The 25,805-nt window shown below is 39.7% G+C and overlaps 1 long non-coding RNA gene across 1 annotated transcript in view; it reads left to right on the forward strand.

Annotated features, from left to right (window-relative positions):
* The first annotated feature begins 19,363 nt into the window (after nt 1-19,363).
* Nucleotides 19,364-25,805, forward strand: part of LOC114888148 — a 286,180-nt gene continuing 279,738 nt past the window's right edge. The window contains exon 1 of the long non-coding RNA XR_003791718.1: nt 19,364-19,437. This is a non-coding gene — a long non-coding RNA (uncharacterized LOC114888148). The remainder of the gene's footprint in view (nt 19,438-25,805) is intronic.

Below are 25,805 nucleotides of genomic sequence, written 5' to 3' on the forward strand. Positions count from 1 at the left end.
AATCCCTGCATGCCTGTGATAAATCCCACTTGATCATGGTGTATGATCCTTTTAATGTGTTGTTGGATTCTGTTTGGTAGTATATTTTTGAGAATTTTTGCATCTGTATTCATCAGTGATATTGGTCTGTAATTTTCTCTTTTTTGTAGTATCTTTGTCTGGTTTTGGTATCAGGTTATGGTGGCCTCATAGAATGAGTTTGGGAGTGTTCTTTCCTCTGCAATTTTTTGGAAGAGTTTGAGAAGGATGGGTGTTAGGTCTTCTCTAAATGTTTGATAGAATTCACCTGTGAAGCCATCTGGTCCTGGACTTTTGTTTGTTGGAAGATTTTTAATCACAGTTTCAATTTCATTACTTGTGATTGGTCTCTTCATACTTTCTATTTCTTCCTAGTTCAGTCTTGGGAGGTTATACCTTTCTAAGAATTTGTCTGTTTCTTCCAGGTTGTCCATTGTACTGTCATAGAGTTGCTTGTAGTAGTCTCTTAGGATGCTTTTTATGTCTGTGGCGTCGTATTTTTTTTTTTCATTTCTAATTTTATTGATCTAAGTCCTCTCCCTCCTGATGAGTCTGGCTAATGGTTTATCAATTTTGTTTACCTTCTCAAAGAACCAGCTTTTAGTTTTATTGATCGATGCTATTGTCTACTTTGTTTCTGTTTCATTATTTCTGCTCTGATCTTTATGATTTCTTTCCTTCTACTAACTTTGGGTTTTGTTTGTTCTTCCTTCTCTAGTTCCTTTAGGTGTAAGGTTAGGTTGTTTATTTGAGATGTTTGTTGTTTCTTGAGGTAGGATTGTATTGTTCTAAACTTCCCTATTACAGCTGCTTTTGCTGCATCTCATAGGTTTTGGATCGTCATGTTTCATTCTCATTTGTCTCTAGGTATTTTTTGATTTCCTCTTTGATTTCGTCAGTGATCTCTTGGTTATTTATTAACGTATTGTTTAGCCTCCATGTGCTTGTGTTTTTTTCGTTTTTTTCCCTGTAATTGATTTCTCATCTCATAGTGTTGTGGTCAGAAAAGATGCTTGATATGATTTCAGTTTTCTTAAGTTTACTGAGGCTTGATTTGTGACCCAAGATGTGATCTATCCTGGAGAATGTTCCGTGCGCACTTGAGAAGAAAGTGTAATCTGCTGTTTTGGGATGGAATGTCCTATAAATATCAGTTAAATCTATCTGCTCTATTATGTCATTTAAAGCTTGTGTTTCATTATTAATTTTCTGTTTGGATGATCTGTCCATTGGTGTAAGTGAGGTGTTAAAGTCCCCTACCGTTACTGTGTTACTGTCGATTTCCTCTTTTATAGCTGTTAGCAGTTGCCTTATGTATTGAGGTGCTCCTATGTTGGGTGCATATATATTTATAATAGCTATATCTTCTTCTTGGATTGATCCCTTGATCATTATGTAGTGTCCTTCCTTGTCTCTTGTAACATTCTTTATTTTAAAGTCTATTTTATCTGATATGAGTATTGCTACTCCAGCTTTCTTTTGATTTCCATTTGCATGGAATATCTTTTTCCATCTCCTCACTTTCAGTCTGTATGTGTCCCTAGGTCTGAAGTGGGTCTCCTGTAGACAGCATATATATGGATCTTGTTTTGGTGTCCATTCAGTGAGCCTGTGTCTTTTGGTTGGAGCATTTAATCCATTCATGTTTAAGGTAATTATCGATAAGTATGTTCCTATTACCATTTTCTTCATTGTTTTGGGTTTGTTTTTGTAGGTCCTTTTCTTCTCTTGTGTTTCCCACTTAGAGAAGTTCCTTTAGCATATGTTGTAGAGCTGGTTTGGTGGTGCTGAATTCTCTTACCTTTTGCTTGTCTGTAAAGCTTTTGATTTCTCCATCAAATTTGAATGAAAATCTTGCTGGGTAGAGTAATCTTGGTTGTAGGTCCTTCCCTTTCATCACTTTTAATATGTCATGCCATTCCCTTCTGGCTTGTAGAGTTTCTGCTGAGAAATGAGCTGTTAACCTTATGGGAGTTCCTTTGTATGTTATTTTTCATTTTTTCCTTGCTGCTTTCAATAATTTTTCTTTGTCTTTAATTTTTGCCAGTTTGCTTACTATGTGTCTCATCATGTTTCTACTTGTATTTATCCTGTATAGGACTCTCTGTGCTTCCTAGACTTGGGTGGCTATTTCCTTTCCCATGTTGGCAAAGTTTTTGACTATAATCTCTTCAAATGTTTTCTCGGGTCCCTTCTCTCTCTCTTCTTCTTCTGGAATCTCTATAATGCGAATGTTGTTGTGTTTAATGTTGTCCCAGAGGTCTCTTAGGCTGTCTTCATTTCTTTTCATTCTTTTCTCTTTGTTCTATTCCACAGCAGTGAATTCTACCATTCTGTCTTCCAGGTCACTTATCTGTTCTTCTGCCAAAGTTATTCTGCTATTGATTCCTTTTAGTGTATTTTTCATTTCAGTTATTGTATTGTTCTCTCCGTTTGTTTGTTCTTTAATTCTTCGAAGTCTTTGTTAAACATTTCTTGTATCTTCTTTATCTTTGCCTCCATTCTTTTTCTGAGGTCCTGGATCATCTTCACTATCATTATTCTGAATTCTTTTTCTGGAAGGTTGCCTATCTCCACTTCATTTAGTTGTTTTTCTGGGGTTTTATCTTGTTCCTTCATCTGGTACATAGCCCTCTGCCTTTTCATCTTGTCTATCTTTCTGTGAATGTGGTTTTTGTTTCTCAAGCTGCAGGACTATAGTTCTTCTTGCTTCTGCTGTCTGCCCTCTGGTGGATGAGGCTATCTAAGAGGCTTGTGCAAGTTTCCTGATGGGAGGGTCTAGTGGTGGGTAGAGCTGGCTGTTGCTCTGGTGTGCTGAGCTCAGTAAAACATAATCTGCTTGTTTGCTGATGGGTGAGGCTGGGTTCCCTCCCTGTTTGTTGTTTGGCCTGAGGCGAGCCAACACTGGAGCCTACCCGGGCTCTTTGGTAGTCTGCTCTAATGGCAGAGTCTGGGCGTGCTCTCTCCAAGGAGTACTTCCCAGAACTTCTGCTGCCAGTGTCCTTGTCCTCACGGTGAGCCCCAGCTTCCCCCCGCCTCTGCAGCAGACCCTCCAACACTAGCAGGTAGGTCTGGTTCAGTCTCCTGTGGGGTCACTGCTCCTTCCTCTGGGTCCTGATGTGCACATTATTTTGTGTGTGCCCTCCAGGAGTGGAGTCTCTCTTTCCCCCAGTCCTGTCGGAAGTCCTGTAATCAAATCCCGCCCGCCTTCAAAGTCTGATTCTCTAGGAATTCCTCCTTGCCTTGCCGGACCCCCAGGTTGGGAAGCCTGACCTGGGGCTCAGAACCTTCACTCCAGTGGGTGGACTTCTGTGGTATAAGTTTCCTCCAGTTTGTGAGTCACCCACCCAGCAGTTATGGGATTTGATTTTACTGTGATTGCGCCCCCCCTACCATCTCATTGTGGCTTCTCCTTTGTCTTTGGATGTGGGGTATCTTTTTGGTGAGCTCCAGTGTCTTCCTGTCAATGATTATTCAGCGGTTAGTTGTGATTCCGGTGCTCTCACAAGAGGGAGTGAGCACACGTCCTTCTACTCCGCCATCTTGAACCAGTCTCCCCCTTTTTTCTATTTCTGAAGGTCCTCCCCTCTCTGTTTTTTTTTTTTTTTTTTTTTTTTTTTTTGTTCGTGGGCCTCTCACTGTTGTGGCCTCTCTGGTTGCAGAGCACAGGCTCCGGATGTGCAGGCTCAGCGGCCATGGCTCACGGGCCCAGCCGCTCCGTGGCATGTGGGATCTTCCCGGACCGGGGCACGAACCTGTGTCCCCTGCATTGGCAGGCGGACTCTCAACCACTGCGCCACCAGGGAAGCCCCCCCACTCTGTTTTTATTCTAGTTTTTTTTCGTTAATTATGGCTGATGCTTGGTTTGTAAGAATGTAGTGCAGAAGAGGAACTACAACGTATCCCATATTTCTTAACGAGGCACTTCTTGGGGGAGTTGGAAAAGGATGGGAAGCTATAAAGTGAATATGGGACACCTTCCTGGAACATCAGTTTAGCGAATTGAGGTGTGGATGTATGAGTTGGGGAATTAAGTCGTTTCACTGGAAATTTACATGAATTTAAAAGACAAAAGTCCTAAACATTAAAGATATACTGAACTTGTAGAATTCCAGGGAGGAGTTCACCTTCGTTTGTGGTTAAGAACTTGGTGGTGGAGGGGAGGGGTGGGGTGGGGTGGGGTGGGGTGGGGGGGTGGGAGGGAGGGGGACGCGGGAGGGCAGAGATGTGGGAGCATGTGTATGTGTATAACTCATTCGCTTTGTTGTAGGCAAGGGGCTAGCACGCCATGGTAGAGCAGTTATACTCCAGTGGAGATGTGAAAAAAAAAATTATATGAGAAAGTAAATAAAAAACAACAACACGTAAAAAAAAAAAGAACTTGGTGATGGGGGTGGTGGTGATGGGGTTGAAAACTGCTGGTATCTGCTGGGCTTGTAGTTGATGGATAGTTTAGGGAAATATTAGTCTCTCAAGTTCTCCGCTTTACTCTGCTCACAAAATAAGTTTCAAGGCCAATGCTCCTTTGGAGCCAGAAATCACCTCTCCTTCTACTCACAGATAAGAGTGGCCTATGGGGCTGAGTAAAAAAGAGGTTTCAAGGGCCATTTTAAGCCATTAGCTCTTAACTTGGCTCCTGCAACATTTCTCCATGTACAGCCACTCAGTCACTCATTCATTCAAAATCTCTTGAGTACCTACTATGTGCGGGACTGTGCCAGTCTGATATAGATACACGAATGAGTAAGCACTGAGAATTAGTAAGGGGGCTGAATGAATAATGACAAAATAAGTAGGAAGTGCAGTGCTGGGATAGTCTGAGTAGTTATAGGAGTGAGAAAGGGGGATATCTAACTCCTGCCATAGACTTGCTAGAGGAGGAGATGCCAGAACTGAGGCTTAAAGGTAAAGAAGAGGAAGTGGAGGTGCCTTCTAAGCAGAGGCCAACTTAATGAGGAAAGACCTGGAGATAGTAAGAACCAGAAACTCATGGGAAAAAAAGCTCCCCGCCCCCCCCAAAAAAACCCACAGCCAAAAAAAAACTGAAAAAGCCCACCAACCAAACAAAAAACAGCTGAAAGGGCAATAAGAGCCTCACATACCATGTTGAAGGATTTGGACATTAGTTATTAGGGATGAAGAGTTTTAAGCAAGTGTGGAATAATCAGAGGATTCCTTTTTGCGAAGACCCCTTGAGGCTCTGTGGGGGATGTGTTTGGTGGGCATAGCAAGTTAGAAACTGCTTAGGTAGCTGTTTATGGGGTAAGGTTTATGTACATTAAGTCACATGCAGAGCACCTGGCTGCAGGGGTGGGCTAAGGTTTTGTTCACCTTTCTTCTCCCTTCAAACCTCTCAGGTCATGCAATTTTACATGAGATTCGGTTGCAATAATATTGGGAACACCGTGTTTGAATGAGAAACTCATCATCAAGAGACATATTAGGGAGTGTTGAGAGAGACATAATAAATTATTTATTTAGTAGGTAGTTTATCAAGCACCTGCTGTAATGCATCAAGAATGCTGAAATAGCAACTCATCTGTTCAACTTTCAACAATCATTAATTGAGCCCCTAATATATTTGAGACACAGGCATATCCTTTCAGGTGTGTTTTCCTTACCTTCAACAACAGAGAGCAAAATGGTGAACAGGTCAGTTAAAGGGCCTTTACCCCTGGAACTACCAAAAATCACAGAAAACTTAACCATGTTAGGCCTTACACACTTTGCATGTTTGCACTTCCCCCCTACAATTTAAAAAATATTGATACATTTAATAGCTACTAAGAATGATAACCTGTGCGTGTTGCCCCCCCTCTTCCCACCCACCTGGTTTTTCAAAGTGGAAAAGATGAAGCACAGTAATGGCAGATTCTAAAATTTTGGGCTTCTCTTTTGTGATAGTAGCTGACATCAATTTCCCAAATTATTTACAAATTATTCCTCATTAATTCATTCTGTTACTTTCTGAGTGGGTGAGAAAGAATCCAAGGTAAGAGCAAGCCCTCATTTCTGTATATAAAAGGAAAGGGGAGTAGAAGTATTTTCTTATTTAGCCTTTATCTTTCTTCTTTGGAAAGCATTGAATAAAAGTCACAGGTTAGAGTGAGAGGAATGTAAGGGAAATGAAACTAGGATTTTAGATTTCCTGGTGACTTGGGTTGCTTGCTTCTACTTTATGGCGTGGTCTTAATATTCACTCACCTTTGACCTCTATCTGCCCATTCGTAGGAGGGGAAAAAAAGCATTTATTTCTTTATTTTTGTTTCAGGGCTCCATGCTGCCTAGCACATAACAGATCTTCAGTAAAAATTTGTTGAATAAATGAATGAATGCTTATGTTAATTTAGGTATTAAGGAGAAAAAGAGCTAACTTAAAATTGCCCTTTACTTTTTTGGTAACACTACCAAGAATCAATTATCCCTCGGTGTACCTATATATGTGTTTTTTTGAGAAATTTCTAACTGTAGTTTTCATAAATAAATACATAAAAATGACTGTCCTTCTCTTTGAATTGAAAGTCAGAGTTTATGATGAGACCTAAACTGATTTGGGCATTTGTTTCTGAATAGTTATTAGGTGGCAGCTGCTCCAAAGCCCAAAATACTTGACAACATTTCCATTTTATGATGGAAGTTAAGTTCACTGACAGCCATATTATGGGCTTTCCCCTAGGGCTGTTATTTGTCACACAGTTTTGAAAATCTTAACTGGAAAGTTTCAAGAGGTGCCTCTTAAGAGCTGTAGGAAAGAAATTTGACTTCCCTGAAATGCTAGAGTATACGGTTCCAAATGTTCAGCTGGTGAGAGTTGTGGGTTTTTTAAATGACAGTTTCAAGGACTTTTAAAAAATAAATGACCTGTACAATGATGCTCTGACCTTAAAATAGCAGATATGTTTTTTTTTTCTCTGCTCAGAACCATGTGTATTCAAAGTATAAATTCTCTCCCTGAGTTTATGTCAGAAACACAGCTGTAAGGTCAAAGTTTTATCCACGGGATCTGAGAGGGTTTCTTTTAAAACGTGAGCAAGAAAAAACAACAGTGCTAAGGACTGAATGTTTATGTCCTTCCAAAATTCATATGTTGAAATCCCAACCCCCAATGTGATGGTGTTTGATGGTGGGGATTTTGGGATGTGATTAGGTCATGAGGATGGAGCCGTTATGAATGAGGTTACTGTCCTTATAAAAGAGACCCCAGAAAAAAGAATTTGGAAAAGAATAGATACATGTATATGTATAACTGAATTGCTTTGCTGTACACCTGAAACTAACACAACATTGTTAATCAACTATACTCCAATATAAAATAAAAAGTTAAAAAAAAGAGACCCCAGAGAGACCCCCTCATTTCTCCCACCGTGTGAAGATACATGAGAAGACAGGTGTCTAGAACCAGAAAGCAGCCCCTCATCAGACAACAAATCTGCCAGCTCCTTGATCTTGGACTTCTCAGCCTCCAGAACTGTGAGAAGCAAATGTTTGTTGTTTAAGCTAGCCAGTCTATGGTATTTTTGTTACAGCAGCCCAAACTGACTATGACAAAGTTTCACAACAGTGAAACTTCCTTATATTGTTGTTATATTTCTCCCCTGTAATGCATAGTCTTCTTCTACCCAGAGTCTTAAAAGAATTCTCAAAAAAGCTTCATGTTTTTATCATCATGTAGTTTCATTCTAGGTTTGCGTCAATTTGGGGATAAGTGAGGAAAACCACTACTTTTATTTTGGTTTCTGGATCTAACAGGTGAAAAGAACCTTTGGGGCTTGCACATGTTAAGTCAGTGAAGGCTGTTGACAGGAAGATGGAGGATGGACAGGATTAGTCAGACATTGAGTAGTGAGAATGTTTGAAGCATGATTATGAAAGACAAGAATTCTCTTTTTGTATAAGAAAGTTGAATTTACAAACCTATATAAATGCTGTCCTTCAAAACAACTTTTTGAACTACTGTTTTGGTAGACTTTACATTTATTTCAATAAGAGCTACAGGAAATTAACTTAAAATGACATTTAGCAGATTATTAGTAGACAGAAGGGAGGGAGTATCTCTTAAAAACTGTTGTCGGTATACATAGCTAATGGGAAGCAGCCGCATAGCACAGGGAGATAAGCTCGGTGCTTTGTGACCACCTAGAGGGGTGGGATGGGGAGGGTGGGAGGGAGATGCAAGAGGGAAGAGATATGGGGATATATGTATATGTATAACTGATTCACTTTGTTATAGAGCAGAAACTAACACACCATCGTAACGCAATTATATTCCAATAAAGATGTTAAAAAAAAACAAAAAAGAAAACTGTTGTCAGAGAAGATGAAAAAGTTCTGGAGGTGGATGGTGGTTATGGCTGCACAACAATGAATGCATGTAATGCCACAGAATTGTACACTTAAAATGGTTAATTTTATGTATAGTTTATCACAATAAAAATAATATGGGTTTCATAAAGATAATATAAAATATAGAAAACTATAAAGCAAGTAAAAATTTTTTTTTAACCCTACCAAAAAAGTTGACATTAAAATCACCTCCAATTGTGATGAAGAACTATGGAAGGTCACTTCTCTGGCTGTGTTATGCCAGTAATGTAATTCTCAAACATATTAGCAATTCTCCATTTGGATGATTTATGAGTCACACAATAAAACCAGTCTAATAACTTTTAGTAACCTTTTAATTTCTGAGAATTTGAGAATATGTGTTTGTGGCAGTATGTGCTTAAATTTGTATTTCATGGATTTTCTATTTTTGGTGCTTCATTCCTCTCCATTAGCTCAAATAATTAAGATTTCTTACTCAAAATGAATTGAAATGAAATTCCACCCAATCTGGAATTTCAAAGGGCTTTGCAAGAACATTATAATTCCTGTTCCACAAGTCAAAGGGAGGAATGAAGGTAAGTGTGTTCAGAGTCAGGAGCCAACTTAGCATTTCTAATGTTAAGAAAGGGTTTGGTCTATGTTCTGTCTATTAATATTCTCATTGCTATATAAATTAATTTAGTGTTTACAGGGGCTTATAGCGTAAGGCCAGTCTTTATGGAACAAAGGTATGTAATGGAGAAGTCACAGTTGTTCCTCTGCAACAGGAGGGTTAAGGATGAGTAACAGGTGTGAGAATCTGTTTTAGCTGCTTTGGAGTTGGCATCATTTGGGAAGCTGAATCAAAGCTGAAGGTTGTCAACTCATGTGGAAGTAGATGCTTCAGAGTAATGGATTGTAAACTTGGGTGAAATTGAAACTGGGAAGGAAATACATACCAGATGGCAGAGGAACCAACTCTATTGAAGTAGTTTGGGGGATTAGACATACAGACAGAGCAGTGGTTCTCAATAGGATTTGGGATGGGGGGGCAGTTCTTCCCCCTCACCAGGGATCATTTGGTAATGTCTTGAGACATTTTTGTTTTACAGGTTGGGGGAAGAGTGCTACTGGCATCTAGTGAGCAGAGAGCAGGGATGCTGCTAAACATTCTGTTAGTATACAGGGCAGCCTCCCACAGCAAAGAATGATTTGCCCTTACATGTGATAGTTCTGAAGTTGAGAAGCCCTGTGATAGAAAGGAGAATGGCTAGGTGGACAAGGGACTGCCCAGGGTAAGACGTTTTGTCCAAATGTAGAGTAAGGTGTTGAATGTTGCTGGGTTCCAAGAAGAAAAGGTTATGTGGATTGTCAGATTTGAGCTGGGCTTAAGTGAAGGAGGGAAGTGGTGGGTGTGTAGTTAGACCCTTGCTAAGGTATTTTTGTAACCTTGGTGGGTGTTCCATTGGGAAAAGCCAGGAGAAGCCAGGACCTGGAAAAGAATTGATCAGAAAGTCGTGCCAGGCTGTGTATCGAGTCTGGAGGAGAGCAACAGACGGCAAAAAGGAATGTCAAGAGGCCCTAGAAAGATGAAAAGGAGTGGGTAAATATGGTGGGTCTGGGTAGGTGAGTGTGGAAGAAAGTCTGGGAAGAAGTGGATGGTAAAAAGGAACAGAAGCTAGCGAGGTGGAACAATAGTTCTCAAACCTTTTACACATTAGAGTCACCTAGAGAATTAAGAAAAATGCTGATGCCTTGGCCCCATCTCAGACCAGGGTGGGTTCTGGACTTCAGGTATGTTGACAGACATTTCCCAGATATTTCTAATGAGCAGCTAGGGCTGAGAACTGCTGTCCTAACTGGTCAGTAAAGTCAAGGAGGAGCAAACAGGGCGACTGACTAGAACAATACTCTGAAATAAGCTGCCATCTAAGATTAGGGGCTGCTTGTCCTGTGTTGCAGTGTTTTGCTACCTGTCCTTTGCAGGGGTCTGTGTGGGCTGTCGCTGAGGTGCGTGGGCCGGGAGCTTCAGGCTGGGTTTTGCTTATAATTTGATATAAGGAGCGAGCAGGCAGCAGGGGCTCACTCCTTACTAGTGACTAGTGACTGAGCTTTGGGTTTAAACTTGCAGAGTCCCCTAATTACCTTGTGAAGGAAAGAAATCACTTAAAGTAAAAATAATATTATGGGGCTTCCCTGGTGGCGCAGTGGTTGAGAGTCTGCCTGCCGATGCAGGGGACGCGGGTTCGTGCCCCGGTCTGGGAAGATCCCGCATGCCGCGGAGCCTGTGCGTCCGGAGCCTGTGCTCTGCAACGGGAGAGGCCACAACGGTGAGAGGCCCGCGTACCGCAAAAATAAATAAATAAAGTAATAATATTATGTAAGTTACGTGGACAATTAAAAATTACTTCATATTCTACATACAAGAATGATGTTATAAAAAATAAAGATGTAGACTTAAAAAAAAAAGAATGATGTTATAAGAGAAGAAATGAAAAGCCATCAAACTATGGACATCTTGGAGAAAGTTCATAGTTTTCCCTACCAGTAGCTGATAAAGGCAACCTGTTTTCTTACCTCGTTGCCCAAGGAAGGATGATGAACTGGCCAGAGGTTACCTCTAAGGGCCTCCTTTTCAGAAGGTTATCCCTTATCTGCCTTTTCCAGATCTGAGAAAACATTCATTTCTAGTAGAAACGGAATATGAGTGAAAGCATTCTCTATCTGTAGATTCTGGGGACATTTTTAAAGGGATTGAATAAATGACTGGTGGTGAGAAGTCTGTTCCGTTTTCATTTGTCTCTAGCAGGGCCTGGTGGCAATTTAATATTCTTTATTATTATTTTACATGCGACTTCCTTCCTAGCTTATGATTCCGTCAGGACTGTGTATTATTACCCATTAGTCATTTTTCTTGGGTTGGCCTCTGATGCTTCAAAGGAGGGCTGGTGTATTTCAGTCATTTTGCTTGCAATTTGATTTGTGTTCTCTAAAATCCCAATTTAGTTTCATCAGTACATTTCAACATACAACAGCTGGGCCCCTGGATGGACTCATTTACATACATTAGCAGCTGAAAGCTAAGCACCAGTGACCCAGAAGCTGGCCTGATATTTTCCCAGAGGCTCACCTGACATTTTTTGAAATAAACTCTTCCTCCCTATTTGTAAACTATCGGTGTCAGTGACAATATCCTGTGAACAGTTTAAAAAAAACTGTTGGTCTCCAGATAACTTTTAAGCTAAAACACTTTGATCAAAAACCTTAAAGGATAATCAGAGAACAGGTTTGGTCCTACTTTAGTATCGGGTAAGGATATTGCCTTCTCCCATTACAGTGATCTCTGTTATTAGACAAATGTTAGAGAAATTGGTTTCTTAATTGGTCAGTGGCTGCCTAAAGACAGATAATCCATTAATCCACAAACATCATTGTGACTGAGGCCTGAACATGACTCTGACATGACATCACACAGTCATGACATAAGGACATGGTGTGAGGCTTATGGACAACTCAGGGTTTTGTTTTGTTTTGTTTTACCATTTTCTTTGTCTAAATTTTGTTTAAATTTTTGAACTGTGGTCTTGGTCTGTGTGATAGACTGAAAAATACCACCACCACCCCGAAAACAAGAGATATCTCCTTCCTAATTCCTGGAACCTGTAATTGTGAAAAAAGTGTCTTTGCAGATGTTGATAGAGTTAAGGATTTTTGAGATCAGGACTTTTGGTTATATGGGTGGTTCTTCAATGCCATCACAAATGTGTTTATTAGAGAGGCAGAGGGAGATTGGAACACAGACAGAAGAGGAAGAGGTCATGAGACTGTGGAGGCAGAGGTTGGAGTGATGGGGCCATAAGCCAAGGAATGCGGCAGCCACCAGAAGCTGGAAGAGGCAAGGAAAGGATTCTCCCCCAGAGCCTCTGGAGGGAGTATGGAGCTGCCAACACCGTAATTTCAGCCCAGTGAACCTGATTTTGGACACCTGGCCTCTGGACTCTGAGAGAATAAATTTCTGTTGTTTTAAACCACCACATTTGTGGTAATTTGTTACAGCAGTCATAGGAAACTAATATAGTCTATAAGAGTCTCTCCCATGGTTTTGGACAGGTAGCTTATTTTTTCTACTATGTCAATGTCGGTGTATTTTTTCTAGAAATTGTTAATTTTCTTGATATTTTTCATTTGGTATCTTATTTAGGATCCATTCATTCTACTGAGTCCTTTCTATTTGGGCAAGCAGAGACAAGTAGGGTAGAGGAGCTGTAGGATTAGTTGATCTGCTAAAGATATCCCCAAACATGGGGCAAAACATTTGTGAACAAGTAACCCAGAAGATTTGTTATTCCAGGAAAGAGAGAGAATATTCTCTGCTATATATTAAATGTTTATCATTTCAGCATTTTACTTTCCTTTCCAGTTTCCATGAGATGGATAGGCCCACTGTATTTTATCAGTATAAAGTAGTGTTCTACCTTAGAACTGGAATTATACTCTATGGAATGGTTATTGGTATGAGTTACAGATTGTTATGATTCTGGACTGAAGTGGAGAAAATAGAACCAGGATGTCCTTGTCCTGTTTAGTCAATAGCAGAGTACTGTCAGACTTTGCTTCCTCTGCTGTGATATGACCACGATGCACTGGGGCCGGCTTATGAATTATGGGACACTGTAATAAAGGTGTCACTGAGGATAATGTGGGCCCTTAGGGGAGCCTATTCATACATAAGATGTGATGCCCAGTGAAATGTTTCAGAAAAGCTAATGGGTTTTTGGTTTTAGCCAAAGGTCCTGGAGCTATGAATGAAACAAACTGCTGGAGATTTTTAAAATGTTCTTTGTAAAAGCACTTCATGAATTCTCCTATTAAAAAACCAGAAAGACATAATTCTTTTTTAATCATTGACCCCCTTGTGTGACAATAAGCACTTCTTAAAGGGAACAGTCAAAACTTTATAATAGGGTTGGAAAAACTGAAATGGCTTTGTTTTGCAAAGGATTTTAATCATGCTATGTGTGCCTATGTGTTTACCAGAAGATATCAATAAGCAAGCATTTCTTTGAAGACTTAATATTATGACAAAATTGTTAAGTAAATTCTCAGTTAAACATAAATGATTCTATTTTCCCAAGGACCTTCCTATAGTTGGAAATGGGTGAACTCCTTTTTTTTTTTAATTAACATCTTTACTGGAGTATAATTGCTTTACAATGGTGTGCTAGTTTCTGCTGTATAAAAAAGTGAATCAGCTATATATATACATATATCCCCATATCTCCTCCCTCTTGCGTCTCTCTCCCACCCTCCCTATCCCATCCCTCTAGGTGTACACAGGGTACCAAGCTGATCTCCCTGTGCTATGCGGCTGCTTCCCACAAGCTATCTATTTTGCAATTGGTAGTGTATATATATCCATGCCACTCTCTCACTTTGTCTCAGCTTACCATTCCCCCTTCCCGTGTCCTCAAGTCCATTCTCTACCTCTGCATCTTTATCCTCTCCTGCCCCTAGGTGCTTCAGAACCACTTTTTTTTTTTTAGATTCCATATATATGTGTTAGCATACGGTATTTGTTTTTCACTTTCTGACTTACTTCACTCTGTAAAACAGTCTCTAGGTCCATCCACCTCACTACAAATAACTCAATTTCGTTTCTTTTTATGGCTGGGTAATATTCCATGGTATATATGTGCCACATCTTCTTTATCCATTCATCTGTCGATGGACACATGTTGCTTCCATGTCCTGACTATTGTAAATAGTGCTGCAATGAACATTGTGGTACATGACTCTTTTTGAATTATGGTTTTCTCAGGGTATATGCCCAGTAGTGGGATTGCTGGGTCATATGGTAGTTCTATTTTTAGTTTTTAAGGAACCTCCATACTGTTCTCCGTAGTGGCTGTATCAATTTACGTTCCCACCAACAGTGCCAGAGGCTTCCCTTTTCTCCACACCCTCTCCAGCATTTATTGTTTGTAGATTTTCTGATGATGGCCATTCTGACCGGTGTGAGGTGATACCTCATTGTAGTTTTGATTTGCATTTCTCTAACGATTAGTGATGTTGAGCATCCTTTCATGTGTTTGTTGGCAATCTGTATAACTTCTTTGGAGAATGTCGATTCAGGTTTTCTACCCATTTTTGGATTGGGTTGTTTTGTTTTTTGATATTGAGCTGCGTGAGCTGCTTGTATATTTGGAGATTAATCCTTTGTCAGCTGCTTCATTTGCAAATATTTTCTCCCATTCTGAGGGTTGTCTTTTCGTCTTGTTTATGGTTTCCTTTGATGTGCAAAAGCTTTTAAGTTTCATTGGTCCCATTTGTTTATTTTTATTTCCCTTTCTTTAGGAGGTGGGTCCAAAAGGATCTTGCTGAAATTTATGTCACAGAGTGTTCTGCCTATGTTTTCCTCTAAGAGTTTGATAGTGCCTGGCCTTACATTTAGGTCTTTAATGCATTTTGAGTTTATTTTTGTGTATGGTGTTAGGGAGTGTTCTAACTTCATTCTTCTACATGTAGCTGTCCAGTTTTCCCAGCACCAATTATTGAAGAGGCTATCATTTTTTCCATTGTATATTCTTCCTCCTTTTTCAAAGATAAGGTGACTAGGGCTTCCCTGGTGGCGCAGTGGTTGAAAGTCCGCCTGCCGATGCAGGGGACACGGGATTGTGCCCTGGTCTGGGAAGATCCCACATGCCGCGGAGCGGCTGGGCCCGTGAGCCATGGCCGCTGAGCCTGCGCGTCCAGAGCCTGTGCTCCGCAGCGGGAGAGGCCACAACAGTGAGAGGTCCGTGTACCTGATTTGGATTTCTTTTATTTCTTTTTCATCATTGATTGCTGTGACTAAAACTTCCAAAACTATGTTGAGTAATAGTGGTGAGAGTGGGCAACCTTTTCTTGTTCCTGATCTTAGTGGAAATGGTTTCAGTTTTTCACCATTGAGAATGATATTGGCTTTGGGTTTGTCATATATGGTGTTTATTAGGTGGAGGTGAGTTCCCTCTATGCCTACTTTCTGGAGGGTTTTTTATCATAATTGGGTGTGGGGTTTTGGTGAAAGCTTTTTCTGCATCTGTTGAGGTGATCATACGGTTTTTATTCTTCAGCTTGTTAATATGGTTTATCACATTGATTGATTTGCGTATATTGAAGAATCCTTGCCTTCCTTGAATAAACACCACTTGATCATAGTGTATGATCCTTTAGTGTGCTGTAGGACTCTGTTTGCTAGTATTTTGTTGAGGATTTTTGCATCTACGTTCATCAGTGATATTGGCCTGTAGTTTTCTTTTTTTGTGAGATCTTTGTCTGATTTTGGTATCAGGGTGATGGTGGCCTCCTAGAATGAGTTTGGGAGTGTTCCTCCCTCTGGTATATTTTGGAAGAGTTTGAGAAGGGTAGGTGTTAGCTTTTCTCTAAATGTTTGATAGAATTCACCTGTGAAGCCATCTGGTCCTAGGCTTTTGTTTGTTGGAAGATTTTTAATCACAGTTTCAATTTCAGTGCTTGTGAGTGGTCTGTTTATATTTTCTATTTCTTCCTGGTTCAGTCTTGGAATGTGCTTTTCTAAGAATTTGTCCATTTCTTTGAGGTTGTCCATATTATTGGCATAGAGTTGCTTGTAGTAATCCCTCATGATCCTTTGTATTTCTGCAGTGTCAGTTGTTACCTCTCTATTTTCATTTCTAATTCTGTTGATTTGAGTCTTCTCCCTTTTTTTCATGATGAGTCTGGCTAATGTTTATCAATTTTTGTCTGTCTTCTCAAAGAACCAGATTTTAGTTTTATTGATGTTTTTAAGTTTTTCCTTCATGTCTTTTTCATTTATTTCTGATCTGATGTTTATGATTTCTTTCCTTCTGCTAACTTCGGGTTTTTTTTGTTCTTTCTCTAATTGCTTTAAGTGTAAGCTTAGGTTGTTTATTTGAGGTGTTTCTTGTTTCTTGAGGTAGGATTGTATTGCTATAAACTTCCCTCTTAGAACTGCTTTTGCTGCATCCCATAGGTTTTGGGTCATCGTGTTTTCATTGTCATTTGTTTCTAGGTATTTTTTGATTTCCTCTTTGATTTCTTCACTGATCTCCTGGTTGTTTAGTAGAGTATTGTTTAGCCTCCATGTGTTTGTATTTTTTACAGATTTTTACTGTAATTGATATCTAGTCTCATAGTGTTGTGGTAGGAAAAGATACTTGATATGATTTCAGTTTTCTTAAATTTACTGAGGCTTGATTTGTGGCCCAAGATATGATCTATCCTGGAGAATGTTCCATGAGCACTTGAGAAAAAAGTGTATTCTGTTGTTTTTGGATGGAATGTCCTATAAATATCAATTAAGTCCGTCTTGTTTAATGTATCATTTAAAGCTTTTGTTTCCTTATGTATTTTCATTTTGGCTGATCTGTGCATTGCTGCAAGGGGGTTGTTAAAGCCCCCTACTATGATTGTGTTACTGTCGATTTCCCCTTTTATGGCTGTTAGTATTTGCCTTATGTATTGAGGTTCTCCTGTGTTGGGTACATAAATATTTACAATTGTTATATCTTCTTGGATTGATCCCTTGATCATTATATTGTGTCCTTCTTTGTCTCTTGTAATAGTCTTTATTTTAAAGTCCATTTTGTCTGATATGAGAATTCCTACCCCTGCTTTCTTTTGATTTCCATTTACATGGAATATCTTTTTCTGTCCCGTCACTTTCAGTCTGTATGTGTTCCTAGGTCTGAAGTGGGTCTCTTGTAGACAGCATATATACGGGTCTTGTTTTTATATCCATTCAGCCAGTCTGTGTCTTTTGGTTGGAGCATTTAATCCATTTACACTTAAGGTAATTATTGATATGTATGTTCCTATTACCATTTTCTTAATTGTTTTGGGTTTGTTTTTGTAGTTCTTTTCCTTCTCTTGTGTTTCATGCCTAGAGAAGTTCCTTTAGCATTTGTTGTGAAGCTGGTTTGGTGGTGCTGAATTCTCTTAGCTTTTGCTTGTCTGTAAAGGTTTTAAGTTCTCCATCAAATATGAATGAGATTCTTGCTGGTTAGAGTAATCTTGGTTGTAGGTTTTACTTTCTCATCACTTTAAATATGTCCTGCCACTCCCTTCTGGCTTGCAGAGTTTCTGCTGAAACATCAGCTGTTAACCTTATGGGGATTCCCTGGTATGTTATTTGTTGCTTTTCCCTTGCTGCTTTTAATATTTTTTTCTTTGTATTTAATTCTTAATAGTTTGATTAATATGTGTCTTGGTGTGTTTCTCCTTGGATTTATCCTGTATGGGACTCTCTGTGCTTCCTGGACTTGATTGATTGTTTCCTTTCCCATGTTAGGGAAGTTTTCAACTATAATCTCTTTAAATATTTTCTCAGTCCCTTTTGTTTTCTCTTCGTCTTCTGGGACCCCTATAATTCAAATGTTGGTGTGTTGACTGTTGTCCCAGAGGTGTTTGTCCTCAATTCTTTTCATTCTTTTTTCTTTATTCTGCTCTGCAGTAGTTATTTCCACTATTTTATCTTCCAGGTCACTTATCTGTTTTTCTGCCTCAGTTATTCTGCTATTGATTACTTCTAGAGAACTTTTAATTTCTTTTGGTATGTTGTTTATCATTGTTTGTTTGCTCTTTATTTCTTCTAGGTCCTTGTTAAACGTTTCTTGTATTTTCTCCATTCTATTTCCAAGATTTTTGATCATATCTACTATCATTACTCTGAATTCTTTTTTAGGTAGACTGCCTGTTTCCTCTTCATTTGTTTGGTCTGGTGGGTTTTTACCTTGCTCTTTCGTCTGCTCTGTATTTCTCTGTCTTCTCATTTTGCTTAACTTACTGTTTTGGGGGTCTCCTTTTCGCAGACTACAGATTCATAGTTCCTATTGTTTTTGGTGTCTACCCCAGTGGGTAAGGTTTGTTCAGTGAGTTGTGTAGGCTTCCTGGTGGAGGGTACTGGTGTCTGTGTTCTGTTGGATGAAGCTGGATCTTGTCTTTCTAGTCATCAGGACCACATCTTGTGGTGTGTTTTGGGGTGTCTGAACTTATTATGATTTTAGGCAGCCTTTCTGCTATAGGGTGGGGCTGTTGTCCTGTCTTGCTAGTTGTTTGGCATAGGGTGTCCAGCACTGTAGCTTGCTGGTCATTGAGTGGACCTGGGTCTTAGCGTTGAGATGGAGATGTCTTGGAGACCTTTTGCCGTTTGATATTATGTGGGGCTGGGAGGTCTCTGGTGGACCAATGTCCTGAACTCAGCTCTCCCACTGCAGAGGCTCAGGCCTGACACCAGGCTGGAGCACCAAGACCCTGTCAGCCACACAGCTCAGAAGAAAAGGGAAAAAAAAAAGAGAAAGAAATCAAAATAAAATAAAGTTATTAAAATAAAGAATTTAAAAAATTATTAAAAATAAAAATTAATTAAAAAAAGAAAGAAAGAAGAGAGCAACCAAACTGAAAAACAAATCCACCAATGGTAACAAGCACTAAAAACTATACTGAAAAATACAACAACAACAAAAATGGACAGGCAGAACCATAGGACAAGTAGTAAAAGCAAAGCTATACAGACAAAATCACATGAAGAAACATACACATACACACTCACAAAAAGAGAAAAAGGGAAAAAATATATATATATAAAGAGGATAGAAGCCAAATCAGTAAACAAATCTATCAAGGATTATAAGCTCTAAATACTAAACTAATATAAAGCCAGAAACAAATTAGATGCAGAAAGCAAACCCCAAGTCTACAGTTGCTCCCAAAGTCCACCACCTCAATTTTGGGACGACTTGCTGTCTATTCAGGTATTGCACAGTTGCAGGATACATCAAGTTGATTGTGGAGATTTAATCTGCTGCTCCTGAGGCTGCTGGGAGAGATTTCCCTTTCTCTTCCTTGTTCCCACATGTACTGGGGTTTACCTTTGGGTTTGGCTCTGCCTCTGCGTATAGGTCACCTGAGGGCGTCTGTTCCTGCCCAGACAGGATGGGAGTAAAGTAGCAGCTGATTAGGGGACTCTGGCTCACTCAGGCCTTGGTGAGGGAGGGGTATGGAATGCAGGGCGAACCTGTGGCTGCAGAGGCTGGCGTGACATTGCAACAGCCTGAGGTGCGCCCTGTGTTCTCCTGGGTAAGTTGTCCCTGGATCCCGGGACCCTGGCATTGGCAGTCTGCACAGGCTACCGGGAGGGGAGGTGTGGATAGTGATCTGTGCTTGCACACAGGCTTCTTGGTGGCTGCAGCAGCCGCCTTAGCGTCTCATGCTCATCTGTGGTGTCTGCACTGATAGCCGTGGCTCGCACCCGTCTCTGGAGCTCGTTTAGGCGGTGCTCTGAATCCCCTCTCCTCGCGCACCCTGAAACAATGGTCTCTTGCCTCTCAGGCAGTTCCAGACTTTTTCCCGGACTCCCTCCTGGCTAGCTGTGGCGCACTAGCCCCCTTCAGGCTGTGTTCATGCAGCCAGACCCAGTCTTCTCCCTGGGATCCAATCTCCGAAGCCTGAGCCTCAGCTCCCAGCCCCCACCCACCAGGCGGGTGAGCAGACGAGCTTCTCAGGCTGGTGAGTGCTGGTCGGCACCGATCCTCCATGTGGGAATCTCTCCACTTTGCCCTGTGCACCCCTTTGCTGCGCTCTCCTCTGTGGCTCTGAAGCCTACCCACCCCTTCCCCCTTCTCCATCAGTGAAGGGGCTTCCTAGTATATGGAAAGTTTTCCTCCTTCACAGCTCCCTCCCAGAGGGGCAAGTCGCATCCCTATTCTTTTGTCTCTGTGTTTTCTTTTTTCTTCTGCCCTACCCAGGTATATGGGGAGTTTCTTGCCTTTGGGGAGGTCTGAGGTCTTCTGCCAGCATTCAGTAGGTGTTCTGTAAGAGTTGCTCCACATGTAGATGTATTTTTGATGTAGTTGTGGGGAGGAAGGTGATCTCCACGTCTTACTCCTCTGCCATATTGAAGGTTCCCCCACCCCGCACCGAACTCTTCAAAGATAGATTTGAGTCAATGGTAGAGGAAATCTTTACTTAAAGATTAATTTTGTTTATGGACAAAATCTAGGAGTTTACACTTTTCAGATGCTCTCCCTCCCTTCCGTAATTCAGTCCAGGGCGCCTCAGTAGATACTGATTGATGTAAATAAGACATTGTTTTTCTTTTAAATGTTTTATCAAAGCTCTCATGAATTTTCACATTCAAAGCATTTGTGAGCCAGGTGGGCCTGAGATCAGATTGAGAGGGGAGAAACTGTTCACTTTGGAATGGATCTAACAAAGACCAAGAATAAGTTAAATTTCACTAAGTTGGGAGGTGGGTTACGCATGTGTAATTTTTATTTGTAAAATAAACCTTTGATAAGTTAAAAGCTGAAGAATTATGACAGGCTTTGCTCTGTAAGTGTCAATCTGAGGATTGACCAGAGAGATGGCAAATGAATTAAGAATTTTCATTTCCAGTGAAATCTCTTTTATCACAATTCCTTAGGAAACTTTACATTGTGCATATCAAAAGAATAATTAATTTAATTGTCCACTTTCTATTGCTTATTATTTATCTATTTTTTATCTGAAAGAAAACACTGAGTTTTTTTTTTGCACAACTAACAATTTTGTTAAGTGAAACTATGGTGAAAGTAGATAGAATGTTTTTGTTATTCAGAATGTTCTCATCTATATAAGGAGTATGTTTTCTTTATCTGAGGCAATACACATTGACTTACCTATCTTAATATACTAAAAATATAAGAAGGTGGGTAGTGAAATGGTATCATCTAAAGTTGAAATTTGCTAAGTGATTAGTTGATCACTAAGTGATTAGTTGAGTTGTGTAAGGGGATCAAAAAAATAGAAAAGTAGTTTTTTGAATCTGGAGTAAAATGTCTTTTATGTTTGGATAAGTTTGTGTGGAGGGAAGGGAAGGGAAGGGGGATTCGGTTTGGGGAGGGTGAGAAATAAAAGTGTTTTAAAACTCAGACTTAAGTGTTTCCTTGCAACCATCCAATGGTCCTGCCTTTGCTACACACTGAGTCCCGCTACTCAAGTCTGATTTCACAGTTTTGAGTCCTCAACACTGGCACCTCCCAGCTCCCACACTTTATCAGAAGTCTTGCTGATCTAGGAATCAGGCTGCTGGAGCTGAGATTCTCGCCTGATTGTCAGCTAAAGAAGGTGTGATAGAGTAGAAAACAGGATTTCCACACAGGAGACCTGGTTTTGAATCCTGGTTTTGAATCCTAACATTTATTAACTCTGTGACCTTGGTAAGTTATCTCTTTTGTGCTTCAGTTTTCTCACTATAAAACGGAAGTACTGCACAGTTTTGTTTCAAGTATTACATAAAATAATGTATGTAAAAACATCTAAACGTGATTTGTAAGTAGTAGGGACTCAGTCCTTTTCTTTCTCTCTTTCTCTCTTTTTATTTTTTGTAAAGAGCACCTTATTCAGCCAGTCATTGAAGCACCTCCTCTGGGTGGTGGTCTAAATTCCACTGGTTCCCTGGAGATATTTTATTATTTTGAAATAATTTATTTTATTATTTTGAAATAACAAATGAGTGGAAGAATAAAGGACTTTGGATGTGCATACGCCTGCACATACCTGTATATGTATATGTGTATATATGTGTGTGTGTATATATATATATATTATATATTTTTGAGGGGACGTCTTGTCTTTTCCTTCCTTCTTTTTTCCGTATTTCTCAGACTGGACTAGTTCAAATGTGGACATTGGCATAGGGCTGCTAACAGGGGCCCTGGACAAAGTTTTGAATTTTGTTTTGGTAGCAACTTTTTGGTATCCCTTCATGTGTGAGCCCCACTTTTGCTTCTCACTATTTTCCGATTCTGTCTCTAGGGATGACCAGCATATCATGCTGCTTGTGACAGTCAATGAGGCCAAAGATCTCAAAAACACATTTCTGAAGACCTAGAACATGAATTAAGTTTGCATTTCCCAGGAGGAATTTCTCTGTGTAAAGAGGAGTGGGTTAGCCCATTTGGGAGGATAAGCAGGACTGGGAAAGGCCTTCTCTACTTGTTCTCTTCCTCCTAAGTGCAGTCTCTTCCAGGATTTGCCAGTGGAAGCAAGGATTTGCAGATGTAGATAACAGACATGACTTATTTGACTTGCATAAAATTTAAAAAATGAATTAGCTGCAAAACTTTCAAATTCAATAGATTTAGATTCAGGTTTCTGCTAGAAAGGTCTGGCAACATCTGAACAGGGTAAGGATCAATGGATGACAAATAGCTGCCTTTGGAAGGGCAAGTGATCCCCAGATCAGACGGCTCTCCCCTGCCTTGTGTAATTGCCTAAATTAGCTGTTTGGCCCTTGTAGACATTTGGATTTGTGACACCCACTCTACACTTAGCATTGCTTACCCACGTCTACCTGTCTTGCCCACATCTTCCCTCTTCCTGCCCTGGCATCCACCCACCCATATGTGTTTTTCTAACAGAGCCCCTGAGCTCGGTAAAAACAAGAACTGGTTGTCAGAGAAAGAACAGTGTTTACCATGGCAAACCAATGATATTCAAAACCACAAGCCATAATTCCAGAAATGCTAGTTCTGTTTCTTTTTTCTTATGAGAAGTGAATCTTATTTTGGAAGTTAAAGCTAGCTGTATTAATTTATTAAAAAATAGACTTTTAAGGCAAAAAAGCATCACTAGAGATAAAGATAACATGCTCAGTGACTTTGAATGATATAGCAGTATTAAAGTTGTATGCTCCAAACAATACAGTTTCAAATGTATAAAGCAAAATCAACAGAATTGTGAAGAGAAATAACTTTACAATCATAGTGGCAGATGTAACAGAAGTAGTTAACAACAGAACTAGGTAACTAAGTAACAGGACTAGTTAACAACAGAATCAGTAAGGAGAGAGAAAATTGCGAGCAGCATATTAACAAGTTTGATCTAACGGTCACATATATTACATCCAGGAAGTGAAGAATACATTTCTTTTTAAGAACAGATGGATCATTTATAAAAATTGATGTATCCTGTGCCATAATGGAAGTCTAAACAAATTTAAAATAGTAAAATCATACACAACATGTTTTCTGACCACAAATGCAGTTAGGTTAAAAGTCACTAAAAAAAAAGATAAGTAGAAAAAAATAAATATATGTTAAAATTAAGAAACAAGGTTCTAAATAACCCATGGGTCAAAGAATAAATCATAATAGAAATTAGAAAATATTTAGAATCACACCTAAAAAAAGATACTATGTATAAAAACTGATGGGGTGCAACCAAAACTGTACACAGAGGAGAATTTTTAGCCCTAAATTTATATTTCAGAAAACTTTATGCTAATGCATTTGAAAATATAAATAAATTTCTAGAAAAATAGAACTTCCAAAAACTGACTCAAGAAGAAATAAAAAGCCATCCTACAGAGAGCATTTAAGGTCCAGATAACTTTACCAGAAGTTTTACAAAATCTTCAAGAAACAACTATACAATACTACACAAACTTAGAGAATAGAAAAAGAGGAGTAATGTTTAGAATAAAAACTGCTTAGAATCAATATAAAAAAGACAGTCCTGTAGAAAAAGAGGCAAAAGACTTGAACATCTTCACAAAAAGACCATTTTTTTTGTATTTTTAAAATTTTTTAAACAGCTTTATTGGGATATAATTGATATACAAAAATAACTGGACATATTTAATGTATACAATTTGCTGATTTTGGAGATATGCATATACCTGTGAAAACATCACCACAATTAAGGCAATAAAATATCCATTACCTCTAAAAGTTTCCTTCTGCTGCCACCCTCCTTTTTTGTGGTAAGAACACTTAGCATGAGATCTATCCTCTTCACAAATTTTTAAGTGTACAATATTGAATTGTTAATGATAGATACAATGTTGTACAGTAGGTCTCATGAAAAGATCATCAACCTCAACTTCTCCTCTCCCTTCCCCTCCTCCTTTACCCCCCCACCTTGTCCAGGGACCCCAGTGGTCTTATTCATCAGCAAGTTCCCAGATCATAGAAAATGGAACAGGATCTGGCTCATACTAGTCCTTCAATAATATTTATGTAAACTGCAAATAAATACATGTAGGTGAAATCATCCAAGCAGAGGAGAGAAAGCTCGAAGAGAAAGTAAATGGAATAAGAAGAGAAGTAGGCCAGAGGTGAGGCTTTCCAGAACATTAACCTGCAGGAGGTGGTAGAGTTGAGGAGAAGGCCTGTAGAGTAGGCAGAATGTAGAAGGGAGGCCAGGAAAGAAGTATATCAATAACAACTAGGATCCTTTGCCTGCAAGGGACTGAACATCTAGCTAAGAGTGGCTTAAACAATAGGGGCTTATTATCTCACATAATAGTCTGGAGGTAGGTAGTTCCAGGGTTGCTTAATTCAGTATTTCTTCAGTGTCCAAGCTTTACATTGGCTTCTGGTGATTCTCCTGGTTTTCCCCTCATGGTCACAAAGAAGGCTGTCACAGGGCCAATTGGCAAAAACTGAATTTAAAGACAAGAATTATACATCAGGAGGAACACATCCTCAGGTTCCATTGGCCAGGACCAACTCCTAAACCAATTACAGCAAAGGGGAATGAGATTCCCTTGATTGGTCTAGGCTAACACGGTTCATCTCTTGGGGCTAGGATAGGGGATTACTTCCTCTGAGCATACTGCTGCCCACACCTGAACACAGCTGGCAATGTGCTAGCAAAGAAGTAGGGGTGTGTTCATGGAAACTGGGGTAATGTCTACTGAGGAGACAACCAGCAGGGTATCTGTCACAGGATTCAAGGAAAGAGATGTTCAAGGAAGGAGTCAGTTGGGTCATTTGTGACTGAGAGGTCATTCATATAAGACAAGGATTGAATGGGACTATTGGATTTCACAACAAAGAGAACATTGATGATGGTGGTGAGAGCAATCGCTGTGGAGTTGGCAGAGGAAATTAGGTGGAAGAGACCCGGTTATGGTGAGTTAAAAAGTAAGTGGGGGATGAGAGGGTAGAGGTAGGGAGGGAAGGCAAATTGTCCAAGGGTCTTGGTTATGAGGTAGGTGAGAGACAATGGAGCTGGCCTGGGTCTCTGTCCTGTTCCTGGCTGGGAATCCTATTCATTATGCTCCCCAGCCAGGACTGTGTTGGCTGTGCCATTCCCCACCTACGCATTTCAGGAGTTTTTGAATAATTCCCAGATCTGATAATGTTAGTTTATTATCCATTCCTCTGACCATTCTAGTTACTTTTCTTTGACCCTCCTTAGTGCCAACATGTCCTTTGTCGGATGTGACAATAAGAACTATGTATATGCTTTTGTTGAATTTAGAAATGACTCTTTTCTCATGGTAAAAATGCTATGTATTCATCATAAAAAAATAAAAAGATGCTGAAGGAAAAGTAAAAAAATATATAACCCTAATCCACAGAGATCATCAGAGATATGTTGCTGTTTTCCTTTTAGCTCTCCATCCACATTTGTATTTATTTTGTATAGTGAAATACTATCTTGCTTTATAACTTGTT

This window comes from Monodon monoceros, unplaced genomic scaffold, assembly GCF_005190385.1.
Source record: "Monodon monoceros isolate NGI ecotype Baffin Bay Population unplaced genomic scaffold, NGI_Narwhal_1 Super_Scaffold_8, whole genome shotgun sequence".
Lineage (NCBI taxonomy): Eukaryota > Metazoa > Chordata > Mammalia > Artiodactyla > Monodontidae > Monodon > Monodon monoceros.